At 38.1% G+C, this 18,286-nt stretch overlaps 1 long non-coding RNA gene across 2 annotated transcripts in view; it reads right to left on the bottom strand.

Annotated features, from left to right (window-relative positions):
- LOC123236929 overlaps window positions 1-18,286 on the bottom strand; it is a 173,046-nt gene that overhangs the window by 140,020 nt on the left and 14,740 nt on the right. For both annotated transcript variants that reach the window (XR_006505442.1, XR_006505443.1), the window contains exons 2-3: window positions 15,770-16,021; window positions 15,532-15,573 (exon numbers count right to left, since the gene is read on the bottom strand). This is a non-coding gene — a long non-coding RNA (uncharacterized LOC123236929). The remainder of the gene's footprint in view (window positions 1-15,531; window positions 15,574-15,769; window positions 16,022-18,286) is intronic.

Genomic DNA, 18,286 nt, shown 5'->3' with positions numbered 1-18,286 from the left:
AGGTGCCTTTCCCCCCTTCTCCAGCTCATCTTAGAGATGAGGAATCTTAGACAAACATGGTTAAATGACTTTCCCAGGGCCACAGAGCAAGTAAGTGCCTGAGGTCAGATTTGAACTCAGGAAGATGAGTCTTCCTGACTCCAGGCCTGGCATTCTGTACTTACTACCTAGCTGCCTGGTGACGAGGATAGGAGAGTCCTCCAGATATTTGATGATGGTCATCATTTCTCTCCACATGTTCTCTTCTCTGAGATAAAAAATCTTTATCTTTTAAGAGCCCTTTACCATCTTTGTTGCCACTTTGGATTCGCTCCAGCTTGTTTATATATCTCCTAAAATATTTATAGAAAGGAATTCCATAATTCTCTGTTTATAAAGCAAATGATCACTTCCTTAATTTATATGTTTCATAAATTCAAATGTTCATGAATCCAACCTGTTGACAAGTGAGATATCATTTTAGAATCATATCAGGAAGGTACTTTCTCATAAGCTTCTAGTTTTTTTAAAGATACACATACAAAAAATAAAACAAGTCCAGGCTTGGTTGCTGTCACTCATGTCTCATAGAATCATGCGATGATAAAGTCCACAAATCACGGGGAAGCAATCCTGGAAAATGCCACTGAACTCATCAGTGTAAATGGCCATATTCCTCAGCAGTTCTGTTTCATATTGAAAGCAGAAGACTCACCAAAAAACACAATGTCTTGTTGTCAGAGGAAAGGATACCCTTTCTAGTGAAAGGGGATTTATACAATATATGTGTCATCCCCAAAGCTTCCCAGAGATGAATAGCAAATAGCCAGAATTAAGGGCACAGACCTTCCAGTTTACACATTTGCTTAACCACAGCTTGGTTTTGCCACTAGATTGTCAGTTCTTACATATAAACAGTACAAAACTACTGGATTACTTGAGTTAGTATGGTGCTACTGTGATGCCTGGAGGTATACAAAAGAATATTTTGAGGGGTAGTTTTGTTAACAGTAGAAAAATAACAACCACTGCTTTGAATCCAAATGTGTTGGATTAAAGAGCATGAATCCATCGATATCCGTATGAAGTCCTAGGTTGCCCGTGAAGTCTTTCCCACAAGCTCAGGCCCATAGTGATCTCTCCTCTCTTTCTGACTTCCTAAAATGGGTAATCTTTAGCTCAGGATTATATTTTGTTGTATTTTTCCTTGATTGTCAGTCTACTGTCCTTGTCAAGATTAAAAGCCCTCATAAAGAAGAGGATAAAATTGGAGATCAAAAAAGGGACTTTGGAGGTCATCTCATTCCACCTCTTTATTTTACAAATGAGGAGTGACTTCCACAAGCCCACAAAGAGTCATGCCCTTTGATGCTGTGTCTTGGGCTCTTCCCATTACTTCCACAGCCCAGGCACAGTGCTAAGTCCATATAAAAAAGTCAAGGGGCAGCTGGGTAGCTCAGTGGATTGAGAGCCAGACCTAGAGACAGAAGGTCCTAGGTTCAAATCTGACCTCAGACACTTCCCAGCTGTGTGACCCTGGGCAAGTCACTTGACCCCCATTGCCTACCCTTACCACTCTTCTGCCTTGGAGCCAATACACAGTATTGACTCCAAGATGGAAGGGTAAAGGCTTAAAAAACAAATAAATTAATTAATTAAATAAAACTTACTCTCATCATATTAAAAAAAAAAAAAAGAAAAAAAAAGTCAAGGACTTTGACATTAGATCACCATGTCCAAATCCACCACTCTACCCACAGGCCACTGGAACCTCTTAGAATACATTACACATTCAATAAATACTTGCAAAACTGAAACCAAAGAAATTTGTCAAAGAATAAGCAGTTATCTAATTTTTCGAGCTCAATATGCCTTATTTCATTCAAAAAAACTCTACAAAATTTTCCTCTTTTTTGACCACCAATGGGTGAGTTTCTTGCTATCTTTTCTTTACGCTCATTTATTCCTTTGGATATTTCAGGGACCCTCCATTTTATCAGATAAGGGAAACATCTTCAGTCTTTTTTTTTTTTTTGAGAGAGAAAGGAAGTGTTAAATGAGGGCTGCATTTATGAGATGGGAGGGGGAAAGTACTGTAAAATACCCAAGGAAGCTACTATTATACTATTCTTCGATGGCTATTTATTCCAGATAAGTTATACATTCAAGTAAGTATCTATGAGCTATTCAACAGCCAAGACCTGAGAACTGTTCAGGATTAACCTTTCTGAGGTTTCCCCTACCAAGCAGGACTGCTTCATTTTTCCTTATGAAAATTCCTAGCTTGCAGATTCTTCAGATGGAAAAGTATTATAGACACCTCAGGGTCAAAGTGTCACTTTGTATCTCACACATACACACACACATGCACACAACACACATGCACATACACAAGCACAAACACGAGTTGTGGACTTCAAGGGGACATCTAAGTTTGGGACAGCTCTGAGAGAAGACCTAGATAGGGAAGAAGTGAATTTCAGTGTCAATAGTTGTTAACGAGTATTCCTAATATATTTATGAAACCTCTAGGAGCAGCTAGGTAGCTCAATGGATAGAGTGCCAGTCCTAGAGCTGGGAGAACCTGGGTTCAAATATGACCTCAGATATTTATAAGCTGTGTGACTCTGGACAATACTTAACCCCAGTTGCCTAGCCCTTGCCTTTCTGATTAGAGTTGTTACTGAGATGGGAAGTTTGAAAAAAAACAAACAAATCAAAAACAAAAGAAACCTCTGACCAGAAATGAGCTGAGATGTTATTGCCTATTTACGGTTCCCATTTCTATAGTATTCCCATTATTTACAAAACCCTTTTATTACAACAGTTCTTCAAACTAGAAATACTAGGAGGACTAATTGATTACCAAGTATCAGAAGTGCCTTATGAAGCCAGGTCTCCTTGCTTCCTGGCTAGAAACAGTATCTATAGGTATAATGAAAAACTTCACATAGTTATATTTGACTTTATATGTGCTTTAAGTCTTTGCTCCTTTTCTCAACTTGTTGCTGTTAGCTAGGAGGCACAATGAGCAAAGTGCTAGACTAGTGCCAGAAGACCTGAATTCAAATCCTACCCCAAATTCTCCCTACCTGTATGACTCAAGACAAGTAATTTAATCTCTCTGTGCCTCCATTTCCCCATCTGTAAAAGAGGAGTGATAATAATGGCACCTAATTCTCAGATATGTTGTTAAAATGAGTTAATAGCTACTAAGAATTTTGCAAACCATAAAGCATGATATAAAAGTTAGCTATTATAATTATTGATGCTTCCTGATTATTTCAGAAGGTAGGATAGCATAAGAGAAAGAGCACTGAACTTGGAATCAGAGAAAGTGGGTTCAAAGCCAGTCATTTTCCACTTCCTAAATTGTGACATTCAAATCAACTATTGTATTTGAGGGTCTTTGTAAAACCTCAAGGTACTATACCAGTGTCAGCTCTTATTATTACCCCTTGGGTGGCCTTGAGAAAATCACTTTGTCTGGCTAAGCTCAGTTCCCATATCTGTAAAATTAAGGCTTGGACTCTGGGCTCTCAGGACCCTTGTAGATCAAGATGTCAGAATTCTCCTACCATTCGCTGAGATTGGAAGTCAAAAGACACAGAATGTATCTGGTTACCACTCTGCAAAAACAAAACTCTGAGTTCATTTCCTACAAGAGTCTTTTTGTCCCTCTACTTATTTGAATCATCCTTTGGAAACAGAATATTTGGAAACTAGACAAAGAGTGTCATCATATAACAAAAGAGCTCTGGACTTGGAGGCAAGAGACCTAGATTTATACCTTGCCCCTCAAATATACTAACTTGTAAGACCAGTAGAAGCCATTAGACCTTTCCCAGTCTTAATTTCTAAGTCTATAACATTAGGAAACCTAATAACATACCTTGCAGGGTTGTACTGAGGCTCAAGTTAGATGATGTTCTACACAAAAGCTTCCCAATCTAGATATTCAAACACTCTCCCTCCTAAGCCTCATGTAACCAATTACCTTGCCAGACATCTCCATTTGGATGACCCACCAGCATTACAGGCTCAACATATTCAAAATGGAATTCCTTATTTTCCTCTCAAACTCTCTTCCTAATTTCCCTGTTTCTTTTGAATACAGGACCACTCAGGTTTGAAACTGAGAATCTTCTTCAACTCTGCCCTCTCCCTCACATCCACTCAATTTTCAAGTCTTGTCAGTTCAATATCTCGTATGTCTCTCACATCAGTACCTATCACCTGGACCTCTGCAAAAGCCAAGAAAAATTGGTTTCACTGTCCAGTTTCTCTCCTTTCCAAAATAACCTCCCTCCTGCTCTGCCCCAAGTCATCCTCCATATAGTGGCCAAAATGATGGATGATTCTGATGATGTCACTCTTCTGTTCTGGAAACTTCAGTTTCATTCAGCCCATGGATTCTAGGATAAAATATGGAGGCATTCAAAGCCCTTTCATAGCCCGATTCCAAACTCTCTGCACTCATTTCACATTGCTCTGACCTTCACATACTCTACATTCCAGCCCTCAGGGGCCACCTGAGCATTCTCTGGACACAAAGTCTCATCTCTACCTTTGTACAGGGACTTTGCATCATCTGTCCCCTGTGCCTAAAATGCTTTCCCTACTAACTTTAGTTTAAATGTCAATGACCAGAACAGGCCTTTTCTGATCTCCCAATGGTTAGTGATTTTTATCTCTGGAAATTATTTTGTTTTCACTTTGTATAATTCCACTGCACCAGGACAGGAGTCAGGAAGACTCATCTTCCTAAATTCAAATGTAGCCTAAGATATTTATTACCTGTGTGACAGTGGGCAAGCCACATAATGATGTTTGCCTCAGTTTCCCCATCTGTGAAATGAATCAGAGATGTAAATAGTGACCCACTCAAGGGTCTTTGCCCAGAAAACCCTAAATAGGATCAGAAAATGTCAGACATGACTGGCACAACTAAACAACGCACAAGTATATTTTTTATCACTTTGCACCTATTGGTTCCTCTAAAAGAATATAAGCTCTCTGAGGGCAGGCACTATTTTCACATTTGTCTAAGATCCTTAGAAATAAATCAAATACCAAAATCAAAAAAAAAAAAAAAAGAAAAGAAAATCAAACACTCAATAGTATAGTGATTTTAAATCATTGTTAAATTAACTGAATAAACCCATTTTAGCACCTACCTCTGAATCCTTTCCCTCACTTACAGCAATCTTATTTTGGTTCTCCTGCAGCACCTGACACATAGAAGGCACTTAACAAATATTTACTGAATTACATTTAATCGAAATAAAGCTCTCTGAAAACCTTCAGGCGCTATATGATCAACGGTGAGTAATCTTACCAGCTGAGGCTGCTTTCATAATGTGCTCCATTGGTGCAGTGAAATTAAAACAATACATTGCTGAAATTCAGCTCCTAAGTTCAAACTGGTACTTGCAGGTACAGACGAGCCCATCATTTAGAACTTGCTCAGGGTGTCAAGGATTTCCCTCAGGAGTAAGTTGTCATTCATCCTCCTAGATTCCAGATGAGGCTCACTACACCTGAAGAGGACCAGATTAACCTCCTGACTGTTCTGCACACAAGGGAGGAGCCTGTCAGGGAGAATGTAGGTCAATAACTCGAGGGGGCTGCTCTTGGATTTTTAATAACTTTGCTATAATATTCATGGAAATTTTTTTACCATAAAGTTACGTTGGAGGAAAGTCTGAGAAGTTTCTGGCTTTTCATTTTTTACCATTGTACACCAGGAAGTATTTACAGAGTGGGTGCACTGTCTGTCTGTCTGTCTGCTCCTCTTCCTACTTTGCTTTTAACCTAATAAATTGTTTTGTTCATTTATTTTCTTTGTAAGCAACATTTTATGTAACTCAGACCCTTCTTGAGGGTAAAAGTTTAGGGGGCAGCTAAGTGGCTCAGTGGAAATGGAGCCCACTCTGGAGACAGGAGGTCCTGGGTTCAAATTTGACTTCAGATACTTCCTAGCTATGTGACTTGGGACAAGTCATCTAACTCCCATTGTCTAGCTTTTACCACTATTCTGCCTTGGAACCAATATACAGTATTGCTTCCAAGATGGTATGTAAGGATTTGTTTTAAAGGATAAAAGGTTATTCTTTTTTTTTTTTAATTCTCTTTAAGGTAGAGTGGCATATACCAGTAGAAAGAGAACTAGAACTTGGAATGATAAGCCTGGATTTTACTTCCCACTCCACCACTGGCTGTGTGATTAGGGGCACCCCAAATACAAGGAATATGTCTGGCATATACTGACTATATGAATCTGGGCAAGTTTCTTAACGTCTTAATACCACAGACAACTCTCTACGACAATATACTGAAGAACAATTGCCTATTTTTTTAGAGGGAGGGAGTTTCCTCAGCAGGAAATCCCTATGCCAATAAAATCATAGATTTTATATAAAATACACAGCCAATAGTATAATGACTTCTGAAGTAATATTAAATTAGCAGAACAAATCTCATTTTACCACCTATCTCTGTCTCCTTTTGTTTATTTACAGCAATCTTATTTTGGTTCTATTTAAGCTCAATGCATCCTAGATCATTTCTTCTAGACTTATAAATGGATCCAAGAGATAGAGCACTAAGAGCAAAGGACAATCTGAATGAGAGTAAGTTCACAGAAACATAGAGGGGCAGTGATCCCAAAGATCATCTAGTGCAACTCTTACCTGATTAAAAATCTCATCGATAACAACCCTGACAAGTAAACATCCAGACACTTATGAAAGATTTCCTGTGGAAATAAATGTCCATTTGTTATTATTGTTCAGTTGTTTCAGTCATGTCTGACTCTTCATGACTCTGTGTGGGTTTTTTTTGGCAAAGATACTAGAGTAGTTTGCCATTTTTTTCTCTAGCTCATTTTACAGATGAGGAAACTGAAGCAAACAAGGTGAAATGACTTGTCCAAGGTCACACAACTAGTAAGTGTGTAAGGTCACACTTGAACTCAGGTAATCTTGATTCCTTCCCCAGAACTCTATTCACGGTACCTCCTAGCTGCCCCTAAGCATATCTTAGGCACCTACTATATGCCAGGCACTGGGTTAAACACCAGAGCGTACTACTTTGCAAGATGACCCCTTCTCCTTTGGCAATAGTTCTAATATTACATAGTTTTTCTTTAGATTAAGCCTAAATCTACCTCTTTGCAACTCCTAAACCACCACTTCTAGTCTACCCTCCAGGACCAAGCCGAATAATCAACTCCCTCTCCCACACAGCAGTCTTCAAACACACTTGAAGATGATTATCATGTTATGCCTAAGTCTTTTCTTTTCCACATAAAACATCCCAAGTTCTTTCAAATGATAGTCAGGTAATAGCATATCGAGGCATTCCATCATCCTGGTCGCTCTTCTCTAAACACTCTCCAGGCCATCACTGTCCTTTAGAAAATGTAGCACCAAGAAATGAAAATGTACCCAAGATTTCTGACCAGTGCCAGGTTATTATCACCAGCACATTCTGGACACTGTGCCTCTCTTTATGCAGTGTAGGATTGCATTAGCTTTCTGGGCTGCCAAGAGAGGAAGAACAAGAAGTTGACTATTAAAACTGAATAACAGAAAGTTCTGATCATAAAAAAATATTTTAGATTCCTGGCATGGGCTACACAAGCTGATTCTTTCCATGTTGTACAAATATTTGTAGTTGCCTCCCAATATTCAAAAATGAATTGGACTCTGACCCATAACAAAGGGTGAGGGGTTTTTAATATCATTGTTACAATAGGATGATATGTGTTCATTAGAACAAAATTAAATTGAATTCGTTTCTGGCCTTAGAATCCCTTTTCCCAAGAAATTGAGAGGACTTGAGAGATAGTACCTCATTATGAATTCCTCAAACTCTGATAATAGCTCGTGAACATTTTTATCCTTGTTTTTCAAAAGATTGGAAGATAGAGGGTATTAGTCATTAATAATGATAATACAGTGGGGACAGCTGGGTGGCTCAGTGGATGGAAAGCCAGGCCTAGAGACAGGAGACACTTCCTAGCTATATGACCCTGGGCAAGTCACTTAATCCCCATTACTTAGCCTTTACTACTCTTCTTCCTTGGAACCAATATTGATTGTAAGTATAGATTCTAAGACAGAAAGTAAGGGTTTAAAAATAATGATAATAACAATATCTAGTATTTACATATTACATTATGGTTTGAAAAACACTTTACAATGATTATCTTATTTGATCCTTATAATAGTTCTGGGAGGCAAATACCACTTTCATCAGCATTTCACAGATGAGAAAACTGAGTCAGCCAGACACTAAATGACTTGTCCAGAGTCACACAGCTGGTACATATTTTTATAAGGTATTTGAACTCACATCTTCCTGATTCTAAGCCCCGCACTGCACCATCTAGCTGCCCAACAGGATAGGTCAATCCCAGTTTACACAGGGGTTTCAGAAGCAAAATTGAGAACACTGTTGATAAAAGCCTTTGTATATTCCCAAGCAAAGCACTAATAACCAATAGACCATACTCGGCTCTCTTTACAATGTTTACTCTATGGGGAAAGGCTTTACGTCTTTGCCTGAGTTTAAAATAACAACACTAATTATATCTGACATTAATAAAATGGTTTAAGGCTTACTAAGCATTATCTCATCTGACCTTCACAACAATTTTGTCTGGGTATTTTTATCCCCATTCTACAGATGAAATTTGTCCATGGTCATATAAGTAATAAGTATCAAAGGTGGGGATTTGAGTTTAGGCTTTTCCTTCTTTAAAATCCACCCCTCTCACCAAAATCCCATGAGGCTTTCAGCATTAAAGACACAGGGAGAGAAAGAAGACAGAGCTTAGGCAACAGAAGGATTTGCTTGCAGAATTAGCAGTCTTAATGAGAAGACAGAGTGCTAGGATACAGAGGGTAAGACCAGATCCCACTCGCCACTACTAAACATTTTATCTAGGCAGTTAGTTGGTTAGAATACCAGGCGCGGCGTCTGGAAGGCTCATCTTCATGAGTTCAAATCTGGATTCAGATACTTAACTAGCTGTGTAATGCTGAGCAAATTACTTAACTCTATTTGCCTCGGTTTCCTCATATTTAAAATGAGCTGGAAAAGGAAATGGCAGACCACTCCAATCTTTGTCAAGAAAACCCGAAGTAGGGCTCACAAAGAGTCAGACACAAGTAAGATAACTGAATAACTACAATAGAAATTAGCCCACTCTTTTGAAAATCTATCTTGATAGATGAGGACAGAGGAGATAAAGGTTTAGCTTCTAGAACAAGGAAAATCCAGGAAAAATTTGGGGTTAGAGTGGAGAAAACTTTGGGGTGAGAAGATGAGATTGTACATGTACATCTGGCCCCAAAGGGAAAAACTGGGGCCCATGGGTAGCAGATGCCAAGAGAGAAACTCTGGCTGGAGGCAAGTAAGAACTTCTGAACACCTAGAGTTTTCCTGAAATAGAAAAGGCAACCTTGGTCAATAGGGATTTTTCTTTCACTTAAGTTAAATCAATAGTTATTAAGTACCTGCTCTGTAATAAGTATTAGCAATACAAAGAAAGGCAAAAACAATCCTAGTCCACAAGGAAGTCACAATCTAAAATGGCAGATAAAATGCAAACCCTTATATATAAACAAGCTGCATTTAGGATAAATTAGGAATAATCTCAGAGGGTGATTCAGAAGAACCAACCTACTGTGCATATCCTCTGACCCAGCAATACAACTACTAGGTCTGTACTCCAAAGAGATCAAAGAAAAAGGAAAAGGATCTATATGTACAAAAATATTTATAGCAGCCCTTTTTCTGGGGGCAAAGAATTGGAAAGTGAGAAGATGCCCCTCAATTGGAGAATAGCTAAAAAAGTTGTGGTATATGATTGCATTGGAATACTATTATGCTATGAGAAATGAAGAGCAAGATGTTTTCAGAAAAACCTGGGAAGACTTACATGAACTGATGCAAAATGAAGTGAGTGGAGCCTGGACAACATTATACATACTAACAGCTATATAGTAATAAAAATTGTGAAAGACTTAGCTACTCTGATAACAAAGATCCAAGACAATTCCAAAGAATTCATAATGAAAAATGCTCTCTACCTCTAGAGAAAGAACTAAAGAATTATAAGTACACACTGAAGCATATTTCAGGAAGTATCTGAGGCAGATTTGAACCCAGGACCTCCCATCTCCAGACTTGGCTCTCTTTCTACTGAGCCATCTAGCTTCCCCTTCTCTTCTCTTTTTTCTTTTTTCTCTCCCTCAGACCTCAACATATGGTCCAGTAGCAAAGTGAGAAGAAAGGGTTCAGAGACAGAGGCAAGGAGAGCAGTAACAAACAGAAAGGGCACGGGGTTGCCCTTCCTTAGGAGATGAAGAAAACCTTAACACTGGTGAATGAAAAGGGAACCACTAATCTGAAAGGGATATATGACATACCATCTACTCATATCTGGGAAGAAATCTTCTCTGTAGAATCTCTAAGAAGTGAGTATCCAGACTCCTTTTGAAGTCTACTTTTTTTTTTGATAGAGAAATTTTACTCCTGAATGTTTTTTTTCTACTAACAGTATTCTATATGATCATCAAATAAGTCATCAGTGATGTACTATATAAAAGATGTTAGCAGGCTCTAAATATTATTACTTAAGAGACACAAAATTTTAGAAGCTATTCCCTTGAAGATTTCTAATGAAGGGAGAAGATTCACTGCCTTCCAGGATCAGGTAGGTGGCACAGTGGATAAAGTACTGGACTTGAAGTCAGAAAGACTCCTCTTCCTCAGTTCAAATCCAGCCACAGACTCTTATTGTGTGACCCTGGGCAAGTCACTTCATCATTTGCTTCACTTTCCTCATCTGTAAAACAAGCTGGAGAAGGAAAAAAGCAAACTACTCCACTGCCTTTGCCAAGAAAACCACAAATGGGGTCACTAAGAGTTAGACATGGCTGAAAACATGAACTACCACTATTGCTTCCAAAGCAGCCCAATCCAGTTTTTGGATAGCTTTAATAGTTAGCAAATTTGTCCTTATATTAAGCCAATACAATGCTGATAGTCTCTACAGTTTCTATTCATTACTCCAAGTTCTGCTCTCTGGGTGTAAACAGAACATGTCTCATCCCTCTTCCACATGGTAGTCCTCTAAATACTTTTAGACAGCTAGCATTCTTCCTTCCCCAACCCCAAATCCTTCCCTTTCCTGGATTAACATCCTTAGTTTCTTCACTTGGTTCTGGCATGGATTTGGATTTCGAGTCCTCTCATCCAGTTTGTCCTTCCTAAAATGTCATTCCCCAAACTAAATACAATATACCAAATGAGGCCTATCAAAGCATAGTTGGACTGTTACCTGCCTCATTCTAAAAAATTTGCTTCTCTCAGTCAGTCATTGCCTTAGAGACTGATTGAACACAGTTTCACACTAGATATACTAGTGTCAATACTAGAAGTATTGCTGCAGAATTCATATTCTTATAGTTTAGGAGACAAGTCTTATGGAATCTTGAGCTTCTGGATAGTTCTTTCTTTTTTTTATTTTTAAAAAATGTTTATTTTTAGTTCCAAATTTTCTCTCCCTACCCCTACCCATTAAAAAGGCAAGAAATAGTATGCCCATTATACAGATGACTTCTGATCTCTTCCTGACCCATCACACTTTTCTCTGGTTTCCACAAAAGTATCTTTCTAACTCTTGTTCAGACTAGGTTTCTGGCTTATAGGAACAGTGTGTCTCTCTACTTCCCTGTCCTCTAAAGCTTATAGAATATCAGATTAGGTAGGGACCTCAGAGGCCATCTACTCCACAGAGGGCTTGAACAAGCATCCTCTCTACAACATTCTCAATAAAGAGCTCTTTAACCTCCTTTTAAAAATGTCAGCGGTGGGAAATTCCTTACCTCTCAAGGTATGCTATGCCATTTGGGGATCACTCTAATTATTAGAAAGTTCTTTTGGCCCCAGCCAGTCTACAGCATTGCTCTGTCTTCTGCCCCCCCTGGATAGAAATAAACAAATCTAATCTTCTTCTGTGTTATAGCCTTTTTTATATTATACTTTTTAAAATACTTGAAAGATAATTATTACATTCTCCCAAGCTAAATATTCCGTTATATCAACCAATCCATGCTTAGCATGGTTACCCTACAGTTCCGAGGTATGCAGCTACAGGGTAGGATACCCAGTTTCTGGATTCTCAGGAACAAAATAAAAATGTGATGTCATAGAAAGATCAGTTGACTGAATCAGAAAACCTGAGTTCCACTTTCTGACCCTGTCATTAACTCACCATGAGAATTTGGGCAAGTCCTTTCCTCTCTCTGGGACAGAATTTTTACAATTGAAAAATTATAGGATCACAGAGCCAGAATTCCAGACTAGATGGGAAATTAGAGACCATCAGGCACAATTTGAATGTGAACCAGATTCCTCTTTACATCATCTACCTAAAGTGGTCATCCAGCCTTCTCCTGAAGGCTTCTGACAAAGGGAAACTCACTGCCTCATAAGACATTCCAAACCACTTTTCAACAGCTTGAATTATCAGAACTATTCATATGAGGGGATTAGACTAAATCATTATTAGCACTCTGTTGTTGTTCAGTAGGTTTGGTCACATCTGATTCTTCATGGCCCCATTTGAGGTTTTCTTAGCAAAGGAATTGGAGAAGTTTGCCATTTCCTGCTCCAGCTCATTTTACGGATGAGGAAACCGAGACAAACAGGATTAAGTGACTTGCCCAGGGTCACACAGCTAGTAAGTATCTGAGGCCAAATTTTAACTCAGGAAGATGAGTCTTCAAGGCCCAGTGCTCTATCATTACACTATCTAGTACCACCACTCTAGCATTCTACAATACTTTTTCTCCTTTCTAACTCCCCTCAAGCTCTTTAAGCTACCATTGATTTATTACCCAAAGTCATTTCACTTTTTCTCATGGGAACAAGCAAAAAGACATTACAAAAACTCAGAAGGCCCAGTATAAGGGGATTATGTTAAAGATATCCCATATCTAGCTTCCTGAAAAGGATTATACAAGTACAACCTAGAATATGCATTAGAAATAGATGATTCTGCATACCAATGATACACTGTTATAACTCTGCCTTCAAAGGAAGGACAGGTTTCCTTTGCTGTGTTCCTGTTTCCAAGATATCCACTCAAGTGACTACAAAATTCTAACAGATATCTGATTTTTACCCTCCATTAGCCTTTCCCTAGAAAGACACAGAGGGACATCTCTATTCTTGGAACCAAAAATTCCAAGGCAGCAAAGTATCGTAAGAGGTTCGCCTACATCATTCTTCTAACTGCTGCAAAGGGCAAACTTGTTTCAAGGATAATCACTGCTTACGTGAAAGTAACCCCTCACCACAACATTAACCCAGAGAGATGAAAAATTACACAACAGATGATTCTGTAATAAGTGTGTGCCTCCGCCCAGAAGCTAAAGTATATTCCGAGTACTTATTCAATTAAAACAGTCACTGTCTAAACTACCTTCACAAGTTAACAAATGGCTCTTCTCTCAATTAAATGAGATAATGGATAGGAAAGTACCCTAACAGCCAAAATGCAAAATATAAATGTTATTCTTATTATTGGTGCTAACAATAATGTCATTTCCAAGAGTACCAGTGAAGGGATTTCATGGAAAAGAAATGGAACAAGAAAAAGAAAACACATATCTCTCCCCTTCGTCTTTTCTTACCATGCCAGGCAAACAAATGTTTCTGAATCTTATACGAAAGCCCTGTAGGAGAGTAAGACAGATTCGATTCTTATAACTTGTCTTGATACAATTACTGCTGTATTATAATGAGATTATACAACATAGTTCTTTAAAGCAGTTCCTTCAGATACACAGGTAGAGACTTGTAGCTATGGGTGCATTCATAAGAACACATAATTTCAAGTATCTACACAATTTTTCTACTCTATTGGCCAGTTAAGGGATCATTAGGGAATTATGTACTGTCATCCCCATTACACACATGAGAAAACTAGGATCCAAGGATTATTCAACTACTCAGTGGCACAAGTAGCACAAAATCAACTCTGGCTACCTGGTTCTAAGTCTGATGGGCTATACGAGACAAGTGAGCTTGAATCTGCTTGCTTCCATGTTTAAATGCTGCAAGTCGATACCTCCTTGAGGTCCAAGTAGTTATTGATCCTCACAGTCTGTGTCCTTAATATGTGTGGCAGAAGAACTGGAGGTCCAGCTTGAGTTAGTCAGAAGGGCAGCTCTTTTTAGAAATCTGCTACGTGTTAAGGTCAAAATCATGTTTTGAAAAAACTTAACTCCTCTCTTTTTGAAGCTCTTCTTCCCCAAAGACAGAAGCTCAAAACAATCAACTATCCATAGCTATACAGAAGGAAAGACTGTAGAAACAAACCATGTGTGGTGCAGACCACAAAGCTACCACAATAGCCTGATCCATTATCAGTCCCCAGATTCAAGCTACTCATCTGATGAAAGTATAGACTGCCAAGAACTCATAGTAGTCCAGCGGCGTGGCATTCATCAGAAATGTAGATCACTGGAATAGTCCCATGCGCCTCATGGTACCTTCAACCATTTTGCTCTTTTCTTGGGGGCAGATTTAATCTCTCCTGAAGCAACCAGACTGAAAACTAAGGTGCTGACTCATTTTTAACCCAGAGAGCCCACACACTCAAATGATTCTACAGAAAAAAAAATACTGTTAACAACTTGCTCATCTTGCCCTATTTTGCTGCTGTGTGTTTTTTTTAAACAAAAGCAAATTTCCCAAAATGTTTATCATATGATACGTAATGACATTTAACCGTTTTACTTACTGTAACTAGAACAGCCCTGAAAAAAACAATTTCCTGTTCTGTACTTTACAGACCATTGATCAATATAGTTACAACCTAAGAAACAGTAAGCTCAGGAGAAATCCACGATAAAAATTCTTAATTTCAAACTGATTAAATTATATGACTCTTCTAATGGTTACAGCCATGGTTCCCTTCTCCCTTCTCTTCTCCAGATCCTTTTCCTCTAATTGTACCACTACTAGAAAAATGCAAAGGGAAAATAAAGACTATAAAAGCAAACATTCACATGGTTGAGCTAAAGAAAGTAAAGGAAACTTTCTCATCAGTCATTTCAATTCTTGTGCTCAGCAAAGAACAGAAATTGCCCAAAGGTGAATGTCTCTCCCTAAGTGCCCTATAGAGCTGAAGGGAAGCCATCCTGGAAGCTCTACTTCTAGGTAAGTCCAACCTGCCTAGATCAAGCTCAATATTTAATTTCCAAGTGAATGGTCCCTATTGGTTTAGTTCCCAGGAAAAGACTAGTGCATAAATCAAAGCTACCAAGACCAATTCCATTGATTCCTTAAGAAATCCCCAAAAGCTAGTCTGACAAATAGTTTGACCATATTAAGGGGTGGAGAAGGAGAAATAAAATTCTCCAAAATATCAAAGCTTTTACAGTCTTCCCAGGGTGCATCAGCACCTCTCACCAGCCCAGACATTCGGGCAAACTGCAGAAATCAGTAAAATGAGAGAGCCATACTCACCAGGGAGAAGTCTGTTGCTCCACCTCCTTGTGAATAGGGTGCCTAGGGGAATAAAAGTTGCATTCATGTACTCATGCAAAGTTTCATTGAAGTGAGAATTTAAAACCTGAAAAGCACTAAGGATATAGGCAAAATCACTTATTTTTCTTCCATTCACCAATGATGTTCCAAAGATTAAGACGAGAAAAAAAAAACCCAAACCAAAAAAAAAAAAAGAAAAAGAAAAAGAAATACACACCTCTCAGTCAGCCTTCATTCTCATTGGAACAGAATGACTCATGCTGACTCACGGCCACCACTTCCTCCCACTGCATTCTCTTCATACTTCTAAGATTGACTGGTCAAGTTCCCAGGGTCTCTTTGCATCTCATTCAAAGTTCTTCCAGGAAGGGTAACTCGCCTTTACTGACACCCTGACTAGCAAGTGTTACATGCCTGCTTTGCAAAGACCCAACTGTAAATTCTTTAAAACCTTCATGTGAAGAATTACCTAGAAAGGGGAAAAGGAAAAAGTGAGAGGGATTTAAGAGGAGGGAGAAAAATAAGACTCACTCTATCACTAGCAATATGGACTTTAATTTTAACTTTGAACCATAAAAAAATCTGAGCAGCATGTTTATTTATGAAACCAGTCCCTCCCAAGGAATTTCTGGGAAATGAAGGGGACACAATTTTTCTTTCCTGCTGCTGCAGATTTTAAATTTCCTCTGTGTTTGATAATATGTGTCAATTAAAATCTTTAGTTAAAATTATTTGCAAGTTTGATCATTTGAATAGTCTCAAAACTATTCTCTCAAATCTATACTAAATACAGCGTTTGACATGTAGCTTAGCTTTATATGCCCCCAAACACTGTGTTTTAGAAGTATCAGAGAACACAAAAAATAAGGAGAAAAGAAGAATATTGTTGACAGTCACTAAAATTAAGTTAAAAATATAAGTACTATGTCTCTCTCTATATATACATGTGCATAAGAACTAGAAGAAATTCTACTGCTATCTGTAATTTACCATTGATTTTTAATATGCATTTTGATAAAGCAGAAAATATCAGATAATTCACAAGTTATACAATTTCCCATCAATTAAAAAATGAAATGAAAGAAAAACATCCTCATTTTTCAAGCAAGTTCAGTGGTATTTTATGTGAAGTCGATCATAATCTCCATTTGTGTTCCTAATCTGAAAAAGCAATATTCTTAGTTCCTTCTGAATAATGTATGGCATCATTGCTCTTACATGGCTTAAGAAATTTTTAATTATAACAGGAAATGGAAAGAAAAGGGATTCATTTGATCTGTAGTAACATATCTAGAATACAAGAGGCATTTTTGTGGTTGAATTTTGGCTGATTCATTGTTTCTGGGGGCTGAATCATATGCTCACTGATGAAAATGTGTGCTCTGACAATCTGATTTGATAATTCTCCAAAGTGTGTGGGCCATATGATGGGGAAACTCTAAAGGGTAAAAAGCAAAAAGGGAAATTACATTGTTCATGATGGCAGATACCAGCCATTTACAATGAATGAACAGAATAATGGGCAAGGACTCAAGATACAGAGCTTTCATTGGCAACTACATTGTTGACTCACTTTGGAAAAGGGGCTATCCACATTATAAGACTCCTTCATCTAAAAGGTCAGAGCATTCTATATGAGAAAACATGAGGTACAAGTTTTCAGATAAAAGATTCAAGACAGATATAAAACATTTTCATTTCACATAAGCTGATCATTAGAGTAAGTTGCTGTTTAGTTTTCTCCAAATAGAAATAAATTCCTTATATGGAGATTTTAAAGGGGTGGAAGAAAAATGCATGTTTTTGGGAACATGTTGTCCAGTTTAGCTTGAGCAGACAGTTCAAGAGAGGAAGTAGTGGGTGTTCCTCCAGGGGATGTCTTTGGCCCTTTTATTCTCTCTATACTTTCTTCCTTGACAATCCCATTCACTCCCTTTAATTAAATTACTCTCTATGTAGATTACTTCCATTTTTTATCACTAGCCCTACTTTCTCTTCTTGACTACTGCCCTTGATCTTTAGATGTTTATAAACATGCAACACTAAGTAAATCATGACTGCCTCAGGTTCCTCATCTGTAAAATAAAGATAACATTAGCACCTGCCCCACAAGGTTAATGTGAGGATGAAGGGAAATAACATTGGTAAAGGACTTTGCAAACCTTAAAGCATCATAGAAACGTTAGCTAATACTATTATTATTAGAAGACACCGTCTGGATGTCCAAATGAGACTCCAAATTCAACATGTCCAAAAGTGAGCTCATTATCTTCCTCCAAATATATTTTTCCTTCTGACTTTACTATTTCTGCCTATGAAGTTACAATTTAACCTACTTTGCTACACTTGCAAACTTCAGCTCATTTTTGCCTCTATCCTTCATATTACCTTTTTCTTTCTCATATTTCCCATCAATCAGTTGAATGTTATTAATTCCATTTCTTCAATATCTCTTACAATCATCTCTTCTTTTCTACTCCTGCTATTACAGTCCTAGTACAAGCCAGCCCTCAATCCCCCTTAGAATTCTGCAAAAGTTTCTTTATAGATCATCTTAACTTTAATCCTTCTTTCTAATCTACCCTTCTTACTGTGATCAGAATAATTTTCCTCACACATAGATCTGATCATGTCACTTCTCCATTCAAGAATCTTCAGTGGTTTTCCCTTGTCTGCCATTTAAGGTCCTCTTCCTTTTGGGGTGTTACCTTTTCATCAATTAATAATAATACTC

This window comes from Gracilinanus agilis, chromosome 2, assembly GCF_016433145.1.
Source record: "Gracilinanus agilis isolate LMUSP501 chromosome 2, AgileGrace, whole genome shotgun sequence".
Lineage (NCBI taxonomy): Eukaryota > Metazoa > Chordata > Mammalia > Didelphimorphia > Didelphidae > Gracilinanus > Gracilinanus agilis.
This window is presented reverse-complemented; position numbering and strand designations above follow the sequence as displayed.